General features: G+C 39.7%; 1 pseudogene; it reads right to left on the bottom strand.

Moving 5' to 3' along the window:
* Positions 1 to 1085: 1085 nt before the first annotated feature.
* LOC149190425 (phenylcoumaran benzylic ether reductase PT1 pseudogene) lies at positions 1086 to 1842 on the bottom strand (annotated as a pseudogene).
* Between the last annotated feature and the right edge of the window lie 17776 nt (positions 1843 to 19618).

Here is a 19618-nt window from a genome sequence, read left to right as displayed (position 1 = left end):
TTTTTCATCAAATTTGATCGAATGAATAGGACACCATCCATGTACCAACATTCCCCCAGCTACCCATGTGACTTGTTTTGCTTGATGACACCTGCAACCTAGAGTTTAACAAAACAGCTGCGGAATCCGGGATTGGCTGCGGAAACCCTGTGTGAGCTGCGGAAAGTGGGGCTGGCTGCGGAAAGTGGCTAAAACAGAGTGTAGTAATTACAACAAAAACCTCAGATCATATCAGAGGATCATATGAAAAAAAGTCCATAACAAAATTATTTTGATCCTTTGGAGTCCAAATCCTAATGTTTTGTTGTTTTTTTTTCTTTGTGACATGAGTTTCCTATATGGGAAGATGATCGCATCATTCTCTGCTCTCTCAAGGGCAGCAACAACAGAGTATATCCATGCAGCACTCGCAGGTTTTGTAACAGCAAAAGCAGCAGCACATGGTGAAGAGGCAGGCATACAAACAGCCTTTCTCCTCATGGTGCTTCTGAACATGTTCATAGTAAGTCATTCCCTGAGCACTTGGTGGAGCATACATTTTCACCCCTAAATCACAATAAACGCAGAATGCAATAAAGAAATTGACACAAGTGGTGTATACTGATCCGGACTTTTAGGACGAGTAATCTGAAATGCGAGGGAATCTCTGAGTTCTTCAAACATGATTTTCTCCCAACATTTAACCGACAACGTCTTCATGGGATTTAATGGCAGAGAGTCGTGTTCAATTAGAACACGTCTCTAAACAGGTTTGAATAAGATGGAAGGCATGTAAAGGCGTGTAATTGGTTTTAGATGCCAGCATGTAATTGATCCCAATTAGAATTCCTTCCCTCAAGCACGCGGAGTCGAATCATGCATTCAAACTATCAGTTAATCAATTCAACTCCAGTTTTTATTTTACGCGGCAGCAAGAAAGAGGCTCCAAAGAACCGAATATTTCTCCCAGACCGCCACGAATTTCCTCAAACGGTTTCTGGGTTATCTAATTAACCCACCTGGAAAAAAAACCCATGTTTTAGTTTTTTTAAATTCGTCTCCATTTGGGCAAATCGAACGTTTGAAGTTTAACGTTTTTTCTGTGTTTACGTTTTTATGAGTTTTACTGTTCTCACTGTTCTGCCTTTTATGAATTTGCATTCGTTTTTCTTGTTTGATCTATTGTTCTGCAGGTGTGTTCCAATGTCTTCCTCCTTCACATACACAGCTTTAACATTTCCATCTCCAAAAATGACTACTTTATCCCTTGGAGGAGCTGTAAGGCCAGCCTGTGACAGTGTCAGAAGGAAATAAGCAGCAAAAAAAAGTTGCTGGAGACATATGTATAAGGGATGCCTGCTGCCTCGATTGCCCTACGGATTTTGACTTTCAGCTCAAATGCACTCTTGGCAGGCTCCACTGCATGGACGTTATCAACATCATTCCCAAACTCAGATGGCAAAAACCTCTTGATGGTTCCAACTTCTTTAATTGCTTGGATAATATTCAACTGATTGGCTGTCTGTTCTCCTCCTACTGTGGAGATTACCACATCCACCTTCTTCAATGCCTCCACAAGGCTTGCATGATCCTCTAATGATCCATTGAGTATGTTAGCTCCTGAAGACTTGAAAGAGTCCAGAAGCTGGGCTCTCTCAAGCTTAGCAGAAGCCGGTGAGTCTCGGACGAGAAGGAAGGTGGGGTGGCCAAGAGCAACGCTGGCATTGGCGACATGACGACCAATGTAGCCTGTTGCTCCAATTATCAAAATTCGGCTGATGCTTCCCATGTCTACTTTCAAATTCTAACTGTTCTGCAACAAGATAACGACAAGTGCAGTGGGGAATATAAACTCACTTCTATATGCATTTTTTTTCTCTGAATTTTTGAATTTTTATATTGCTTAGTCATACCTGCATTTTCATTTTATTGCACTAACATCTTGACTGTAAATGTGAAAAACAGAGTGGTGGCTGCGGAAACCGGTGTCAGCTGCGGAAACCAGTATCAGCTGCGGAAACCAGTGTCACAGCAACCACTTAGCTAAATAGAGATAGTTAGGCAATCTTAATGGAAATGATCATGGGGAAATAACTTTTATTGATGAAATGGATGGCATGGAGTGAAAATGGAAATGAAATGAAGTTTATTTTTTCTCTTCTCCTTTTTTTTCTCTTCTTTTTTTTTCTTGAATCAATTGAAGTGATGAAGTTTATTTTGTCTCCTATTTTTTTTTTAACAATTCTTTTTCTGATCCTCCAGATCACACAAAGTGCAGGAGGAGAGCATACTCAAGAATTATTATTTTTTTCTTTTTTACTTAACAATCCTTTTTCTGATCCTCTAGATCACACAAAGTGCAGGAGGAGAGCATACTCAAGAATTGTTAATTTTTTTCAAATGTAAGAAATAAGGTCTCCTAATTACACTTCCCCGGCAACGGCGCCAAAATGTCTAGTCAATTTAATGTCTTAAATTGCTCTACATAAATTATCAATCCGGGTATCGTAAACTGATGAAGTGTGGTGCACCATATGTGCTTAGTTAACCTTTCTCTTACTTCGTTGTTTTATAGTTTATGTTGTTTTTGGGGTTTTGTTCTTGTTGCTTTTCTAAAGTGTTTTAATGCAACTAGTTCAATCGAAATAAAATGCAATAATCAAATAATGAGAGAATGACTATGAGACCCAGTATCCTTGCTGCTTCAGCAAAAGGACAAGATGATTCTATCACGTCATTAGTTCATTAAAAGGCTATGTGCATCACTAATCTACAATCAACTTGAAAGCAATTTATGTACAACTAATATACATGGTGAAATAAAATGCAAAAATAAAATGACAACTATACAAGGCAGGGGCCCCCTACCACCTATGAAATCAAATGCTTAAAGGAAAATAAAGACATCAAATAAAGGACTAATGACATCGGCCCAGTATCTCTGCTGCTGATTTAAAATGAAAATGAAATATGAAATCTAAGTGACACTACATAAAGGAGACAAATCACACTACTTTAACCTTTTCTTAACCTTTTTGCCTTTCAGCTAGATTTATCATGTGAGAACAGTTATGAACAAGTCAGCAATGTGAGTCTTAAAGCAAACTAAACCAAGCTGTACTAAGTGATATTTTGGCTCCAATAAAGTTATTTGATTATGGAAAAAGAACCATCAATAGATGAACAACTTGATATCTAAGAGCAGAAAGTAAAGTGCAAGTTAAAGGAATGATACTAATGAAAATCAAACTATAGAAAAATAAAGGTCAGCAACATAGACAAGATGATCACACATGCCACTAGTCATGAAATCAAAGCAAAATTAAACACACTTGCATGAAAAATTGCATGAATGAAAAATCTAATCTACCTTACATTCTACAAAGCAATATTTACAAAATGAAATCTACTCTACCTTACATCCTAATATGCTCCATGACATCTACTTCACATCTCCTTCCATGTTGAGAACATCAAAGCTTTATTCAATTTCTTCAAAAGTGCAAAGTACAACAAAGCTCTCCAAAGCTTTCAAAAGCCATCAAGGAAGAACTAGGGACTAAAAAGACTAAAAGGGACTAAAGACTAAAAGGCTAACAAATGAAGGAGAAAGATCTCCTATTTATACAAAAAGATGGGAGCCATCTCATTAATGATAGTCCATGAATCTCTCCCTCTACCTCTAGAGTCCTAATCAAAATAGGAACTGATAAGACACATGTCTTTTTAGAGTTATAATACAATTAGGAGATGTGACACATATCCTCATGATCCCATGATTCTTTCCAACCAAATTCGAATTTGGCCTTAGAGTGCCACATAAGGGTCTTCTAGAAGCCTCCTTTCAACCTACACATGTCAACAATCTCAACCCATTTGTTAGGTATAAGCATATGCACATTATTTTCTAATGTTTAACCACAAATTCACTTAAAAGGCTTAGAAATAATAAAGATTGGAAAAACATAAAGGTGGCCCAATGATAATGAAAGTGAGATGAATGTGGTGACATAGTAGTGAAATGGAGGTAAAATGGAGGTGATATAATGGACATAATAGTGAAAGTGTAATGGAAATGAATGACATTTTCAAGACTCAACAAACATCGGTTCTAGGCCTTAGATCTAGCATTAATACCTACACCGAAAAGATGGTGGGGTATGCATAGGGATAATTTTGTTGACTGGAAGGAATATTTTCGAATGATGCGATTAAGATTTGTCTACGCAAACACTCGACTCATTGAAAAATACACAGGGAAGGATGATCCACGTGAACATATGGTGTGATGGACTAAGGCATGGGGTGAGATACCTCAACCTGAGTGGGTGCATATATTTATTCATACCCTAGATGTTATCCCAAATAACTGGCATTTAGAAACAGAGCTGCGACACGGGACCACTGAATGGGATGAGATGAAAGAAATTTTCTTGCTCACATTCAGTTTTGAAAATGGGTTCACATGTAATGATGAAGCGCTTCAGGAAATTAAAGCAGCGATCTTCTGAACACCCATCAAACCTATAATGTGGGTACATCTTGACTAGAGTACGCAGCTGCAACATGCTTTAGAATGTTACAATGTTACAACAGAAGAAGTCGATGAGGATCTGAGGAATATTAATATCCCTGAATCAGAGGGACAACACAAAGTTGGGGGACCTAATGCAGAGATCCCTGATATTTCATTGTCGGTGTGAACAAAGTAGGTGAACATTGGTTCAATAGTAGAACCGAAATTTGTGAACATTGGTGACTATTGGGATGAAGATACAATGGATAAGGTAGCTGAATTATTACATGAATATCAGGATTTATTTCCAACCAAGTTCTTTGACTTAAAGGGGATAGTAGGATATTTGGGGGTGATGAAGATCAATTTAAAACCCAATGTGAAGCCAGTTAAGCAGTACCCATATCGGTTGAACCCCAAATACAAGGAAAAGGTACGAGAGGAACTCGATAAAATGCTTACAGATGGAATAATTGAGCCTGTAGAGGAATCCAAGTGGGTCAGTCCTATGGTGGTCCAAGAGAAGAAAACAAAAGGTGATATCAGGATTTGTGTAGATCTGCAGAAGCTAAACGATGCATGCGTCCATGATCCATTCCCTACGTCGTTTACATATGAATTTCTTGAGAATGTTGGAAGACATGAAGCTTACTCAATTACAGATGGATTTTGGGGATACCACCAAATTAAGATCGCATCGGAGGATAGAAGAAATACTACCTTCGCTACAGAATGGGGGTCGTTCAAGTATACAGTTATGCATTTCGGACTAAAAAATGCTCCTACAATTTTCTTTAGGGTGGTTGTTGTGGCATTCAAAGAGTTCATTCATAAGTTTTTGGTAGTCTACTTCGATGACTGGACAATGTTCGGGCTGGTCAAGAAGCATGTTTCTAGACTACACCTGATGTTGGTGTAGGAAGTACCAGATCTCTCTGAACCTTAAGACATGTATTTTCTATGTACCTTATGGCATATTGTTAGGCCATGTTGTCTGTAAGCATGGATTGATGGTAGACCCTGCTAAGATTGATGTCATTAGGGAATTTTTTAGGTCTAAAATGGGCCTCCTAAGGAAATTATCAAAATAATAGTGGAAATAATAAAATAAGATTAGATTACATCATCAAATTTTAGAGGGAAAAAAAGAAAAAACTATTTTTTCAACTCGTATTTTCAACTTATCGCCCTATGGGTTTACTCAAATTTTGAGTGGAAACACTCATTGGATGCAAAATTTGATTCCTCATCCAAGGAGTACCTATGCTGCATACTTTTGATGGATCCTACTACATGAAAAATGAGAAATACATGAAACACGTGATAGGAATCACATTTTTTCATGTATTTCTCATTTTTCTTATCGCAAGGTCCATCGAAAGTATGAAACATGGGTACTCCTTGGATAAGGAATTAAATTTTGCATCCAACAAGTACTCCTGCTCGAAATTTGAGTAAAAACTTAGGGAGATACGTTGAAATACGAGTTGAAAAGTAGTTTTATTATTTTATTATTTTTTAATATTTTTACATTTTTACACCAAAAATGGTGAATCGTCTCCCATGGTTGACACCATCATCTTAAATACCATTTGTTCTTATAAAGTTTATTTTTGTTGTAAATTTTCTTAGGAGGCCCATTTTAGACCTCAAAATTTCCTTAATGCATTATCAATCCAGAGCCCTCTAGGAATGTAAAGTAGCTACGTGTGATATTGGGTCATACTAGGCATTATAGGAAGTTTATTAAGGCCTACGTGCAGATCACTACGCTCATGGAGAAGTTGTTAAAGAAGGATGTTATGTTTTACTGGGATGATGATTGTCAGAAGAGCTTGGATACTCTAAAGGAGAAGATGGTTATAATTCCAATCCTAGTATCCCAGACTGGAAGAAGGAATTTCATATGCATGTGGATTTCTATTTCATAACATTGGGGTTCATTTTAACACAACCAGGGGTAGGAGATATCGATCACTCGAATGCCTCCTCCAGTTGGAAACTATGTAAGGTCGAAAGGAACTACCCAACCATAGAGCGCGAAGGTTTGGCTATCATTTATGCACTAGAGAAGTTCAGGCAATATCTACTAGGTGCGCACTTTAAGATGTACACGGACCATTCTGCTTTGAAGTACCTGGTCAATAAGCCTGTGTTGGAAGGGGAAACCTGTAGGTGGTTTCTTATTTTTCAAGAATATGATTTCGAAGTCATAGTGAACCCTAGGAGATTGAATGTTGGACCAAACCACCTGTCTCGAATAGAAAATGTCGAAGAGCCTACAAATATTGAGGAAGGATTATCTGACACGCAGCTCTTTGCTGTCACGGTTGTGGATGAGAATTTTGCAAACATCAGTCAATTTTTATCTACTAGCGTAGCTCCTGAAATTTATATGATGCAACAAAATAAGGAACTAGTTGTGAGAGCTGCCAATTTTTCTATGATTGCAGGACAACTATATAAGATGGTGTCAGATGAAGTTCTACACCAATATGTGCCTGAATATGAAAGACACAGTATTCTAGCTAAAGCACATGGTGGTGTCATTGGAGGACATTATGAAGGTAAGGCTATTGCGCAGAAGATCCTACATGCAGGACTATGGTGGCCAACAATACATAAAGATTCCAAGGAATACTCTAGTGCATGTGATGTGTGTCAAAGGACTGGGAGACTATTGCAAAGGGATGAATTTAAATTAAATCCACAGGTTACATTACAAGAATTTGATAAGTGGGCAATTGACTTTGTGGGGCCTATTCAGCCCCCAGGGAAAAGGATGGGAGCACGTTATATTATCACTGCGATGAAATACTTAACCAGGTGGGCCGAGGCACACCCTACAAAGGATTGTAGCATGAACACTGCTGAAAAGTTCATATTTATTTTATTCTGTCAAGGTTTGTTTTCCCAAAAATTATGATGAGTGAAACAGGGTCACACTTCCTGAATGAGACAATAACAACTTTAACAGAGGAGTTCCAGATGTACCATCAAAAGAGTATGCCATATCACCCCCAGGCGAATGGCACTGTTGAAGATTTCAACAAGATCTTGGAGAATGCCCTGAAAAAAGTATGAAATGTTAATAGGAATGGTTGGGATGTGAACATACCAATGGTTCTATGGGCCTATAGGACTACCTGTAAGAAATTGGCTGGGAAAACACCCTTTTAACTGGTTTATGAACAAGAAGCAGTAATGCCGATGGAATACATAGTGCCTAGCCTAATAATTGTAGCAATAACTGAGATGGAAGATCGCGACATCATGGATGAATGCCTCACGCAACTGTTGGCGTTAGAAGAAGAACACTTTTTGGCTAGATGCCATCAAAAAGTACAAAAAGCTAGAGAAAAGGCATGGTATGATCGACACATCAAAAAATGCACCTTCACAAATGGTGATTTGGTGCTAATGTATGACAGCAAGTTTACCAAGTTTTCGGGGAACTTTCATATGCACTCGTTGGGACCATATGTAATTAAGAACATTTCAAATGGTGGTGTAGTTCAGATCGTGAAGCTGAATGGGGAAGAATTTCCAAGCATGATTAATGGGAGCAGGCTGAAGGTTTATAAGGACGATCTTGCCCCTGCGCAATGACTAGATGTATGCAAGAAAGTCTTAGTGCTTCTCGCAGTTGAAAGAAAGCACGAGACTATAAACTATGCTGACAAGGAAACACTTTGTCAAAGAAGGAAGGCTGTGCGATGTTTTAGAAGAGTGCCCAAATGGAAGTTGCAATGAGGTAGCTATGCCACAAGGAGTATTATCGCATAACCTGCTTAGAAAGTGACCGTTGGAGAAACTAAAGTTTATTTGACAACTATTATTCCGTTAAAAGGAGCAGGGGAAGTGCATTTAAGGTGAAAATCTAGGATAATTTGCTACCAAAATCACATTTATGAGAAATATTTACGGGGGAATAGATAGTTTTAATTCAAATCGAGTTATAAATATCACATCCTGCTCCACACTTGGCCACTTTGATTCTTGAGAATCTGTTATGTGTTGTTGCGCTTAAAGAGCTGAGTGCATCGCTGTATGTCCGGTTACCTGAGTTGGGTAGAACTTGAGCAAGAATTCTTAAAGAGAGGAGTATTAAATATCATGACTGCAACACCACCAATCCCTATTACAAAACCCTAGTCTCCAAGGCCAAAACTCACTGCCTCCATGGCAAGAGAGAAAAAGTAGAAAAAGCCACAACCAGCCCTAGTTTTGCAATCGCCGTGAAAAATCCCAACTGAGCACAGACAAAAGGGTCATATGGATAAAAAGAAGCAGCCTATGGTACCCCAGGACCTGGATGAAGAAGAGATGAATATAGGGATTGAAGATATCAATGCAGAGGGAGCGAAGCAAATTTCCCAGTTGCCATTGTATATACCACCAAGAAAGACAACTGCTAAAGTAATTAAGGACCCTCACTATTTGAAGTACAATTTATTCACGTCATTTCTGCCAGAGGAAGTACCTATTGAGGGAAAATTTTTCACTTGGGTACCATTTATGAACATGAAGGATTGGGATTTGGGCGATCATGAGAAATTTCCACAATTAGAAACCAGTAAATACTTGAAATCAGTCTACTATGAGGAGATGGGCATTACATGGATTGAACCAATGAAGTGAACAACTGGTATTGAGCATGCAAGGTTTCTTAATATGTTGTATGTACCATATTTTAGCCGCAGTATTATTAATCTCATCTGTGTGCACTAGTTGTTGGCATTGGTTCATGATGGGTTCCTCTATCTAGGAGGGCCCATCCTAATTAATGATATGCTAATTTGAAGAATCATTGTGCTACCATATCAGGGCATGAACCCCACAGATGCTTTTGTGGGGAAGTCAAATGAGAAAAAACTCACGAACAAGATGAAGAGTGACTTTAGGTTGGTGAAGAAGTTGCAGGAATATGCCATTAGTTTTATCTTGGATGAAGTTGTGCGGTTTACTGCACAGATCTTGGTAGAAAAAATTATGAGGAAGTGTCGTGCTGATGAAGTACCGGAACCAGTGGTATCCTTAGATATGCAGTATGACCAAGGTTTCCATTTCAATTGGGAAAAGTACCTCTACCCAGAAGTCTTGGATGATTGTTGTGAAGCACAGGAGGAAGGAAAGGCATTCCACTACGCGTGGATACTATTATTGATTGCACTGATAGCTTGGCAAACACCAGAGGATTCCCACTTCCCAACGAAAGATCCAGAGTTGTGTGAGCCTGCAAAATTTTCCTTGCTGTGGGCAACGAAGGACCCTGACTGTATCACTGAAAACAAGATGTTCTGGGTACTGTTTGAAATAGAATTGCAGATGATGATTATCCAGAAAATGTGGTTGCCACCCACTCTGTTCAAAGAATATCAGCGTATTACAGATTTTAAGGTTGATTCCGATCATGTATGCATCTACGTGACACGTGATCTGACGAAGAAATGGACGTTGTTTCCATTTTTGGTGAATGAAGACGATATTACACAGTTAGTCCTTTAGTGGCCAACTTACTGGCTCCTTCAAATAGATATTTTCAAGGATGTCACAAGGACTAGTGCAGAAGGCACAACAGGCACTAGTAAAGCAGTGCAGAAGGAAAAGAAGAAGGTGACCATTGACCTCGAGAAAAATATCATGCAAGAACCAGAGGGCGAGCACGATGAAGGGCAGCACACTGAAGGACTAGATCTGGGTAGATAATACCTCGTTGTAGACCTAGAGAATGTTGGTTCTCCTTTTATTCTTAAACGATGACAAAATTAAGGTGCGGGAGGTGCACGGAACAAGAACAAGTTTGATAAGACCGCTAGTGCAGAGGCCATGGTCCTCACTGAGGGGGACCTTGATGGGATTGGAGGTATTTTTGGGACTGCGATAAAAGAAATTTGGGGCCATATTGAAGATCAATGTTAGTCTATTTTGACAAAGGTCAAAGTGGGCCTCACAGAGTTGTAGGTTTAGGTGAGCGTGGTTTAAGCGAGCATGGTTCAAGTGAGTCGATCTCAAGCGAGCACAAAGCCAACGACATTGGGTAGTCTGCAATTGATCCTCACCTCATAGCTGCATGTTGTGACCCTGCCTCATGGATCTTTATATTTGAATGATGTCATAGAACGAGAGAGTGCCCAGCTACCCAAAGACGTAAGTATTAACCTCACAGTGCTCCCCCTTATCCACATTGCATGACCTACACTAGGGCGTAACATATTAGCTTAAGGTGCAAGAGCAATGTGCTCTCATGGTGATCAAGGATGCACAGATCACTAGTAACCAGATGTGTAGTGAAAAGCACAGACCTCTCTGGGACTATGATGAGGCAGCTGCAATAAGGGCGCAGCTGGAGTAGGCCATTTCAAGAGTATGTAGTGTCCCCGTGCTCCAGATTTAGTCGGAGGTCGCGTCTAAAGAAAATGTTCAGCACCTAGAAGATGTGTATAGAGAATCAAAGGTGCAGTTGGATAAAGTTTGCTTCGATCTACAACTTCAAATCATTGAGCTTCAATTGAAGTTGCAGCCCACCACACCACTGAAGATTTGAGATCAATGTGAGGCTTTCATCAGAACAGACATGGTGAAGCTCAATGTTGTAGTCAAGGGGTGTAGCCAACTATTTGAAGAAACTCTAGAAATATGGGGCTCGTTGCAGGACCCATAGGTGAAGAAGATTGAAGTTTCCATTCGGGATAAGAAGTTGTAGTATGACGAGATAAAGGAAACAACGTGCACCTTAACCCCTGTGAAACAGTTCTCCCGGTTGAAAGAGGGGACATCCCTCCAAGTACAAATCAAGGAGATGCAGAAGAATATGCAGATCATCACCTCATGAATGCACCCATGGGAGGAAGAAGCAGGGCAACTCTCACAAACCGCGAAATGTACGCTTAAGAGTATGCAACAGACGCAATGAACCATCATATTAGCAGCAGACAGGCCAACTACGGAAAATTTGGTGGAAGAAGTGCGACAGGTAGTTGTTCAATGCATGGAGGTGCTTCACTCAGTGAAGTCTTCATTCAACAACTTGAAAGAAAAGATCTAGAGCGTACTAGCGGAGTGACTCGAGGACGAGTCACATAATTATGTTGGGGGCCGGTTGGGACGGGGTCCCTGGGTCAATTTTGATAAAATATTGTAAGTATCCACATTTTGAGGAGTAGAGCATGAGTAACACATGTCAAATAGGAGTCAAGGGGTTTTAGTAAGGTAAAAACCCCTTATATTTTGGTATTGTTTTGAGATCCTCCCATGATTTGCAGACCATGGTACTGTAAGGGTAAAGGATATATAAAGGGATGTCTTAGCAAGTCTAAGGCAATAAATCAATTAATAGAAATTATGATATGATTTTGGGTATGTAATTGTAGGTCTTTCTGTGTTTTGGGTGAAGGGGAAGGCCCTTGCAGCTGAGTGTGCAGAGACCTTGGTGAGTTCACAGGTGTGTGTGTAGGGTCTGAAAAGGTTGTAAAGGAAGGATCTAAAGTAATAAAAAGATATTTGAAGCAATTTTGTGTTTGTTTTATGCACTTGTGTATTTTCTGTATTTATGTGCAACTAAATGATATTTACTTGTATTTTATCTTAATCACACTGCAAAGATCCGGATCAACTGTTAGATGTTATTTTATGCATGATAAGATGGTTACGAGGAGATTATAACTCTCTTTAACTAAAAATAATTCTAGTTTCATGAATAAGGGTTCGTGAAGGTCAAATCAAAACTAAAACTATACAAAGCACCTTAAACCACATCACATAGCCTTCTAGATGCAGAAGCCTTGTTCTAGCATCCCCCAATACTGCCTTGAGTGAGACTACAACCTACATTTCACAGGTTGTTTCTAAAAGGGCCGGTAGTGTGAGGTTTTGTTGGTTAGCGCAATTAACTTTGAACCTGGGTCCAAGCCCCCTCAAGCCAACATGTGTGCAACTCAGTGTCCCTGTTGGTTTCTATTTCAACGGAGCAACCTTTAATAGCACACATTTTCCCACAAAGATGTTTTTGTGGATAGAAATCTCCACGAGTCCTACACCAAACATATAAATGATTGTTTTATTTCAAAACAAGAAGAATTAACATATGAAGATGTGGTAGACCCTAAATTCCATGCATTCAATCCATTTCTTGTTCTTTCATGGAAGGATTCAATGAAGGGTCAAACATGAACACATTAAAGGTAGTAATTAGATTCATCCTTACTCCAGTAGCTTCCATTTTTTTTGTTTATTTCTGAAGAAAAGATACCCATAATTTTATTCATCATGAAAGAAAGAACAAAATTACATTTTTCATATGTTAAAAGCATTCCAGAGATACGTCTAATGACTATGAGCAAAAAATAAAAAATTGTAAAAATAACTTACAAAAGTAAATATGCTAAATTAAGTGTTAAAATAATCACTTAATTTCTCTTTCTTGCCTTTCTTTTTTTCACTTTTGGCCATCCTTCAAAGTTTGATTCAACAAGAACCATTTCCAGTTCTCTTCCTGTTTCCTTTGGTGGGTATTCTTTGTCTAAGTCTAAATACTCATATACATGTGCCCTATTTTTGCCCCCCCCATCCCATTAGATGTTGAAATATCGTCAGATATAGTACCCTTCTGTATAAGGGTATCACTTTTGGAACCAAAACGAAAGTCAGGTTGTTTGGCTTACTTGAGATGAACGTTGTACTGGATGCAACTCACGTCTTTGGAGGCATAGACCCATCCTCTACACTTCCTTTGTTGATACAAACTAAGATTATATGTTTCATCCTCTAATAGTCTTTGAAACATTTGCTTGGAACTTGAGATCTGGTCCAACAATACCTTGAATTTAATACTAATGCTAATCCTGACACCTCCATAATTGAGCGTTACACTCGGTGTATAATTTTATAGTTCCTAGTGTTGGCATTATGTTTTCTGGTATGACTGTATGTTACAGATGTTGTACTTGATGGCAACTCCAGTGGCAAGGCTCTCAGTTTGTTGAAAATTAAGAAGGACGCAGGAAACCAGTTCAGGAGGTGCGTACCCGCAGGTACACCATGCAGGGTCCGCGTCCAGAGACGCTGGACAGCCGTTCAGGGGGTGCGTCCACCCAGTGCACACATTTCAAGGCAGAGAAAAAGCACGTGGGGGTTTCTTGTGTGGTATCTAGCCGACGGTTTTGTGTTTCTATGGTGTCGGCTCGTGGTATTGTTCCATGTTTTGGGGAGGAGCTTGCCTATATAAAGCAAAGGAGTTCATTTGGATTGAGCATCGTCTTTGGTTGAATATCTTATTTGGTGAGATTTAGTCCAGATCTAAGAGGGCGAATCTTCTAATGGACTGTGATCTCTATGACGCATGATCAGATCTGTAGATCTGACTGTTTGGGTTAGTCCTGAAGTCTTCATATCATTTATATCTGAAGGGACGCAGGTTCAGTGGAAGAAAAGCGCGCCGAGACGCAGTGCAGAGTCTGGAGATCTGCGTGGGGACGCAGGGCAGGCGAAGTTCAGGTGCGTCTGGGACGCAGCGTAGTGACTGTAGATCTGCGTGGGGACGCAGAGCAATCAAGGTTCAGGTGCGTCTCTGAAACAAAAGACACGGCGCGATAGTGTGTTCAGGTGCGTCTCTGTAGCAAAAGACGCGGAGCGATAGTATCTTTGGTGCGTCCCTGAAGCAACAGAACGCAGAGAAGTCAAAGGAACAGTGCGTGGGCACGCAGCGGAGCAGAAGGAGATCTGCGTGTGGACGCAGAGTAGCATAAGGTTTACTGCGTCTGGTCGCAGGCCACAGAAGGAAAAACGGCGTCTCTGTTTTAAGATGTTCTGTTGATTGAATTTCTCTGTTGATAAGGTGTTCTGGGTTAGTTCTGTTATTGCTGATCTGATATCTGTAGTGGTCTATATCTGTTATGTACTTGTTGATCATCTGATGCTTTATGAAAAGAAGTAGGGGGTTGTAGCTCCCTTCCAGGAGTAGACTGGAAAACGAGAAAGAGAGAAAGTTGTAGCTCTCTGCAGGTTGCAGCCTGTGTACTGGTAAAGGACTGCACCAGTACAAAATCATTGTAAAAGAAGTTTCTAAATTGAAAGAAGATAGAGACATATTGCAGCAGGTGGTTTTCTCCCACATTGGGTTTCCACCTTACATCTTGTGTTCTTTGGTGTGACTGTCTATTTTCTTTGTTCATGCTCATTATTTTATGGTACTGATATGCAAGAATAATTCAAAAAAAAATCAAATAAGGAAGATTTGTTAAATTGCTAGATAATACTGATTCACCCCCCCTCTCAGTATTATTTCCAACAATTGGTATCAGAGCAGGTCCTTCAGAGAAGCTTGATCGCTTGAAGGTAGATCGTTCATCATGAGCAACTACGAGAGAGAAGCAAGCCATGTTCCAGAAGAAGAGGAAGAAGAATCAAACTTTGTCAGAAATCTTCAAAGGGGTTCTGGAAGGTTCAGAGGTAAGCTACCTTTTAAATGCTTTGCTTGTGGAAGAGTAGGTCATTATGCTGCAAAATGTCCTTATAAGGATAAAGGAAAGGAACCTGCTAGATGGAACAAGAAACAAAGTGAAAATAAGAAAAGCTACTACACCCATGAAGATAGTGATGGCTTATCAAACAGTGATGAAGATGAACAAGGTAATAAATATAAGTTGTTAATGGCATTTGAAGATGATGATTATGAGGATGTTGTAGATGTGGATAATCTCTATGATGAAATTACTAGACTCAAGAGATGTATAGAAGAAAAGAATGTGATCATTGATACTCTACAATTTCAAATTGATGAAAAGGAAAAACATCTTGAAAAACTAGAAGGTGAAATTGTTGGTCTCAGAAAAGAAATTGAGAAAACAAAAGCTATTAATATTAAGTTTGTCAAAGGATCTGAAACTTTGGATGAGATTATCAATGTGCAGCGGTCTCCTCTAAACAAGACAGGTTTGGGCTATAATGGAGAAACCTCTCAAGCATCCACCTCAAAAAGTTATCTTGATGCAGCAAGAAGAAATGAGCAGAAGAACAATGAAGATAATCAGGTAAAGCAGGGACGAATTACAAACAGAAACTATCAAGGGCAATCCATCTTAAGGGTGAACAAAAGCTACAACTAGCCACAGGTAAAATCTTCTCAGTTTGGTTCAAGAATAGATGAAAATAGAAATTACAATCAGTTGGCTGGTAGATTCAATAACCGCAGAAGCTTCTTCAATGGACAATGCTTTTCTTGCCATAACTTTGGTCACAAAGCAGCTCAATGTGTTGCATATAAAACAATCATGACTAGGGAAGCTCAAAAACAAAGAAGTATGACAGGGATTACAAAAAGGACCTATAACAACTTTTCGGCTCTTGAAAATGAAGTTGAATGTTCTATTTGCAATAATTTTGGTCATGAAGACTCTGAATGCAGGAGCAGGTTTTAGGAGAAAAGGGAACAAGAGCGGGAAAAGGAACAAGCCACAAGCACCAAAACATGGAGAATAAAGGAACCTCAAACATAAAGATGTGGGATAGCATTTTATGCAGAAGGACAGGAAAATCTATGGTACATTGACAGTGGATGTTCGAAACATATGACAGGTGATAAAGAAAAACTTGAATCTTATTCTACTTTAGAAAAGGGAAAGAAAGTTTCTTTTGGAAATGATACTCCTGCAACTATAAAAGGAAAATGTATTGCTCCTTTAAAAGAAAAGGTCAAGGCTAGAAATGTTTTGTATGTTGATGGATTGAAGCATAATCTTCTAAGTGTCAGCCAGATGTGTGATCAAAGAACCGAGGTTATTTTCAGATCGAATGGATGTCTTGTTCGTGATCTTGATACAGGTAAAACAGTACTCAAAGGCAAAAGAACTCCAAATAATCTGTACATATTTGAAGAAGGACAACAACAATGCTATCTGAGCAAGGATGAAGAGAACTGGTTATGGCATCGAAGGTTGGGACATCTAAGCTTCTCACAAATAAGGAAAGCATGCAAATATCAGGCAGTTCGCGATCTTCCAGATATCAAAATTCCTGACAACACCATATGCAGATCATGTCAGTTTGGAAAACAAACCAGGACTAACTTTCCAGAGAAGGAAGGATCAGCTAGCATGCCTCTTGAGCTAGTACATACAGAACATGTGGTCCATTCAGGAAAAGAACACCTAGAGGAGAGGAATACTTGATATTATTTATTGACGATTTCTCCAGGTTTGTCTGGTTAGGACTTATGAAGCACAAAGATGAAGCTTTCGAAAAATTCAAATCCTTCAAAGCCTTGGTTGAAAATGAATCAGGTCACAAAATTAAGTGCCTCAGATCCGACAGAGGTGGGGAATTTACTTCAAATGAATTTTTCGATTTCTGTGATGAACATGGCATAAGGAGAGAATTCTCTACAACTAGAACTCCTCAGCAAAATGGAGTTGTTGAAAGAATGAACAGAACAATCCAACAAATGGCTCGTGCTATGCTTGATGAATCAGGAACTCCCGCAACTTTCTGGGGTGAAGCTGCACATGCTGCGGTTATTATTCTCAACAAGACAAATGTCCGGGTGAACAGCACTCAAACTCCTCATGAGCTCTGGAGTGGTAAAACTCCTTCGGTAAAGCACTTCAAAATCTTTGGGAGCAAATGCTATATCAAGAATACTGATGAGCAGCTTGGCAAACTTGAACCTAGATCAGATGAAGGCATTCTTCTTGGTTACTCTCCACATAGCAAAGCATACAAGTGCTACAATAAAAGACTTGGCAGAATTGTTGACAGCATTGATGTGGTGGTTGATGAGAAGGGATACATTCCTAGGCAAGTACATCGGGAAGATATCGAAGAAGATGAAGGCTACCCTCAAAGACAGAATGATGAAGAAGAAGAACCTCAAGAAGAACCTCAAGAAGAACCAGAGGAGCAGACAAGAATAGAAGAGAAAACTCCATCCAGATATGTTCAGAAGAATCATCCAGAATCTCAGATTGTGGGGCAGAAAGAAGCAGGTGTACAAACAAGAAGAACAGTTGCAGAAGCCTCAAGCTATTTGGCATTACTATCCTCTACTGAACCACAAAATGTGAAAGAAGCATGCAAAGATGAATGTTGGGTAAAAGCAATGGATGAAGAACTTGAGCAAATCGAAAAGAACAATACTTGGGAGCTGGTTCCTAGACCAAAGGATAAGAATGTTATCGGAACAAAATGGGTCTTCAAAAATAAATTGAATGAAAATGGAGAAGTAATTAGAAACAAAGCCAGACTTGTTTGTAAAGGGTATGCGCAGCAAGAAGGAATAGACTTTGAAGAAACTTTTGCTCCTGTTGCAAGACTTGAGGCCATCCGAATGTTCCTTGCTTTCTCAAGTTTTCAAAACTTCAAAGTATTTCAAATGGACGTGAAATCGGCCTTTCTGAATGGAGACTTGGAAGAGGAAGTGTACGTTGAACAGCCAGATGGGTTCATTCTTGGAAATGATCCAAATCTTGTATGCCGATTGAAAAAGGCTCTCTATGGTCTCAAACAAGCTCCAAGGGCTTGGTACTACCGGTTGGACAAATATCTTCATCAACAAGGTTTTTCAAAAGGTTCAGTAGATAGCAATCTGTATATAAAAGTTGAAAATGACAAATTGCTAATACTTGTTGTGTATGTAGATGACATTATTTTTGGCAGCAATGAAGAAGCTATGAGTCAAAGTTTTGCCTCGGTCATGCAGAAAGAATTTGAAATGTCCTTACTAGGAGAACTGACATATTTCCTTGGTTTGCAAATCCAACAAAAGGAAGGAGGAATCTTTTTATCTCAAACCAAGTATCTCAAACAGATTTTGAAGAAATATGGCATGGAAGATGCAAAACCAGTATGTACACCCATGGTCACAGGATGTAGTCTCAGTGCAAATGATGAATCTGCAGCAGTACATCAACCAATCTACAGATCTATGATTGGAAGTTTACTATATTTGACAGGTACCCGACCAGACATCATGCATGCAGTTGGAATAGTTGGAAGATTTCAGGCAAATCCAAAGGAGACTCATCTTCAGGCAGTAAAGAGAATCTTCAAATATCTTCAAGGGACTCAAAATTATGGCTTATGGTATCCTAGAGATACAGATCTTACTCTTCATGCTTATACAGATGCAGATTGGGCCGGAAGCGTGGATGACAGGAAAAGCACAAGTGGTGGTGCGTTCTTTATGGGTTCCAGACTGGTATCTTGGTTCAGCAAGAAACAGAGTTCGATCGCCTTGTCTACAGCTGAAGCGGAATATGTTGCTGCTGCTTCTTGTTGCACCCAACTTCTTTGGATGATGCAGACTTTGCAGGATTTTCAAATCACTTGTACACCACCAATCTCCATCTTATGTGATAATACAAGTGCAATCAGCATCTCAAAGAACCCTGTTATGCATTCAAAAACCAAGCACATACCAATCAAGTACCATTTTCTCCGGGAACAAGTGCTTGAACAGAAAGTCAAGTTGGAGTATGTTCCTTCCAAGGAACAAGTTGCTGATATTCTCACCAAACCATTGCCCAGGGACACGTTTGAATACCTCAGGCAAAAGCTGGGGGTTGTTGATGCATCATCTTATTGTTGAACATCTTCTTATTGGTGGTACAGGCTCAGGGGGAGCACATAATGCATTGTTGGCATTATGGAGAAGGAGATCTTGGAAATAGCTGCAATATGTCTCTATCTCTTTCATGGTGGATCTCTGGTTATTTGTTGCAGATCTGGAGGCGCATGAGCTTAGGGGGAGCATACCCTTTGCCCTTGATGTCAAAGGGGAGAATGAAGCTGAAGTTTGTAAGGTTGCCATCAAGTCCAAAGGGGGAGATTGTTGGCATTATGTTTTCTGGTATGACTGTATGTTACAGATGTTGTACTTGATGGCAACTCCAGTGGCAAGGCTCTCAGTTTGTTGAAAATTAAGAAGGACGCAGGAAACCAGTTCAGGAGGTGTGTACCCGCAGGTACACCATGCAGGGTCCGCGTCCAGAGACGCTGGACAGCCGTTCAGGGGGTACGTCCACCCAGTGCACACATTTCAAGGCAGAGAAAAAGCACGTGGGGGTTTCTTGTGTGGTATCTAGCCGACGGTTTTGTGTTTCTATGCTGTCGGCTCGTGGTATTGTTCCA

This window comes from Pinus tabuliformis, chromosome 3_1 (assembly GCF_031772625.1).
Source record: "Pinus tabuliformis cultivar Carrire ecotype Pingquan chromosome 3_1, CPIR1, whole genome shotgun sequence".
Classification (NCBI taxonomy): Eukaryota; Viridiplantae; Streptophyta; class Pinopsida; order Pinales; family Pinaceae; genus Pinus; species Pinus tabuliformis.
Note: the sequence above shows the minus strand (reverse complement) of the source record. Positions and strands in the feature narration are given on the sequence as shown.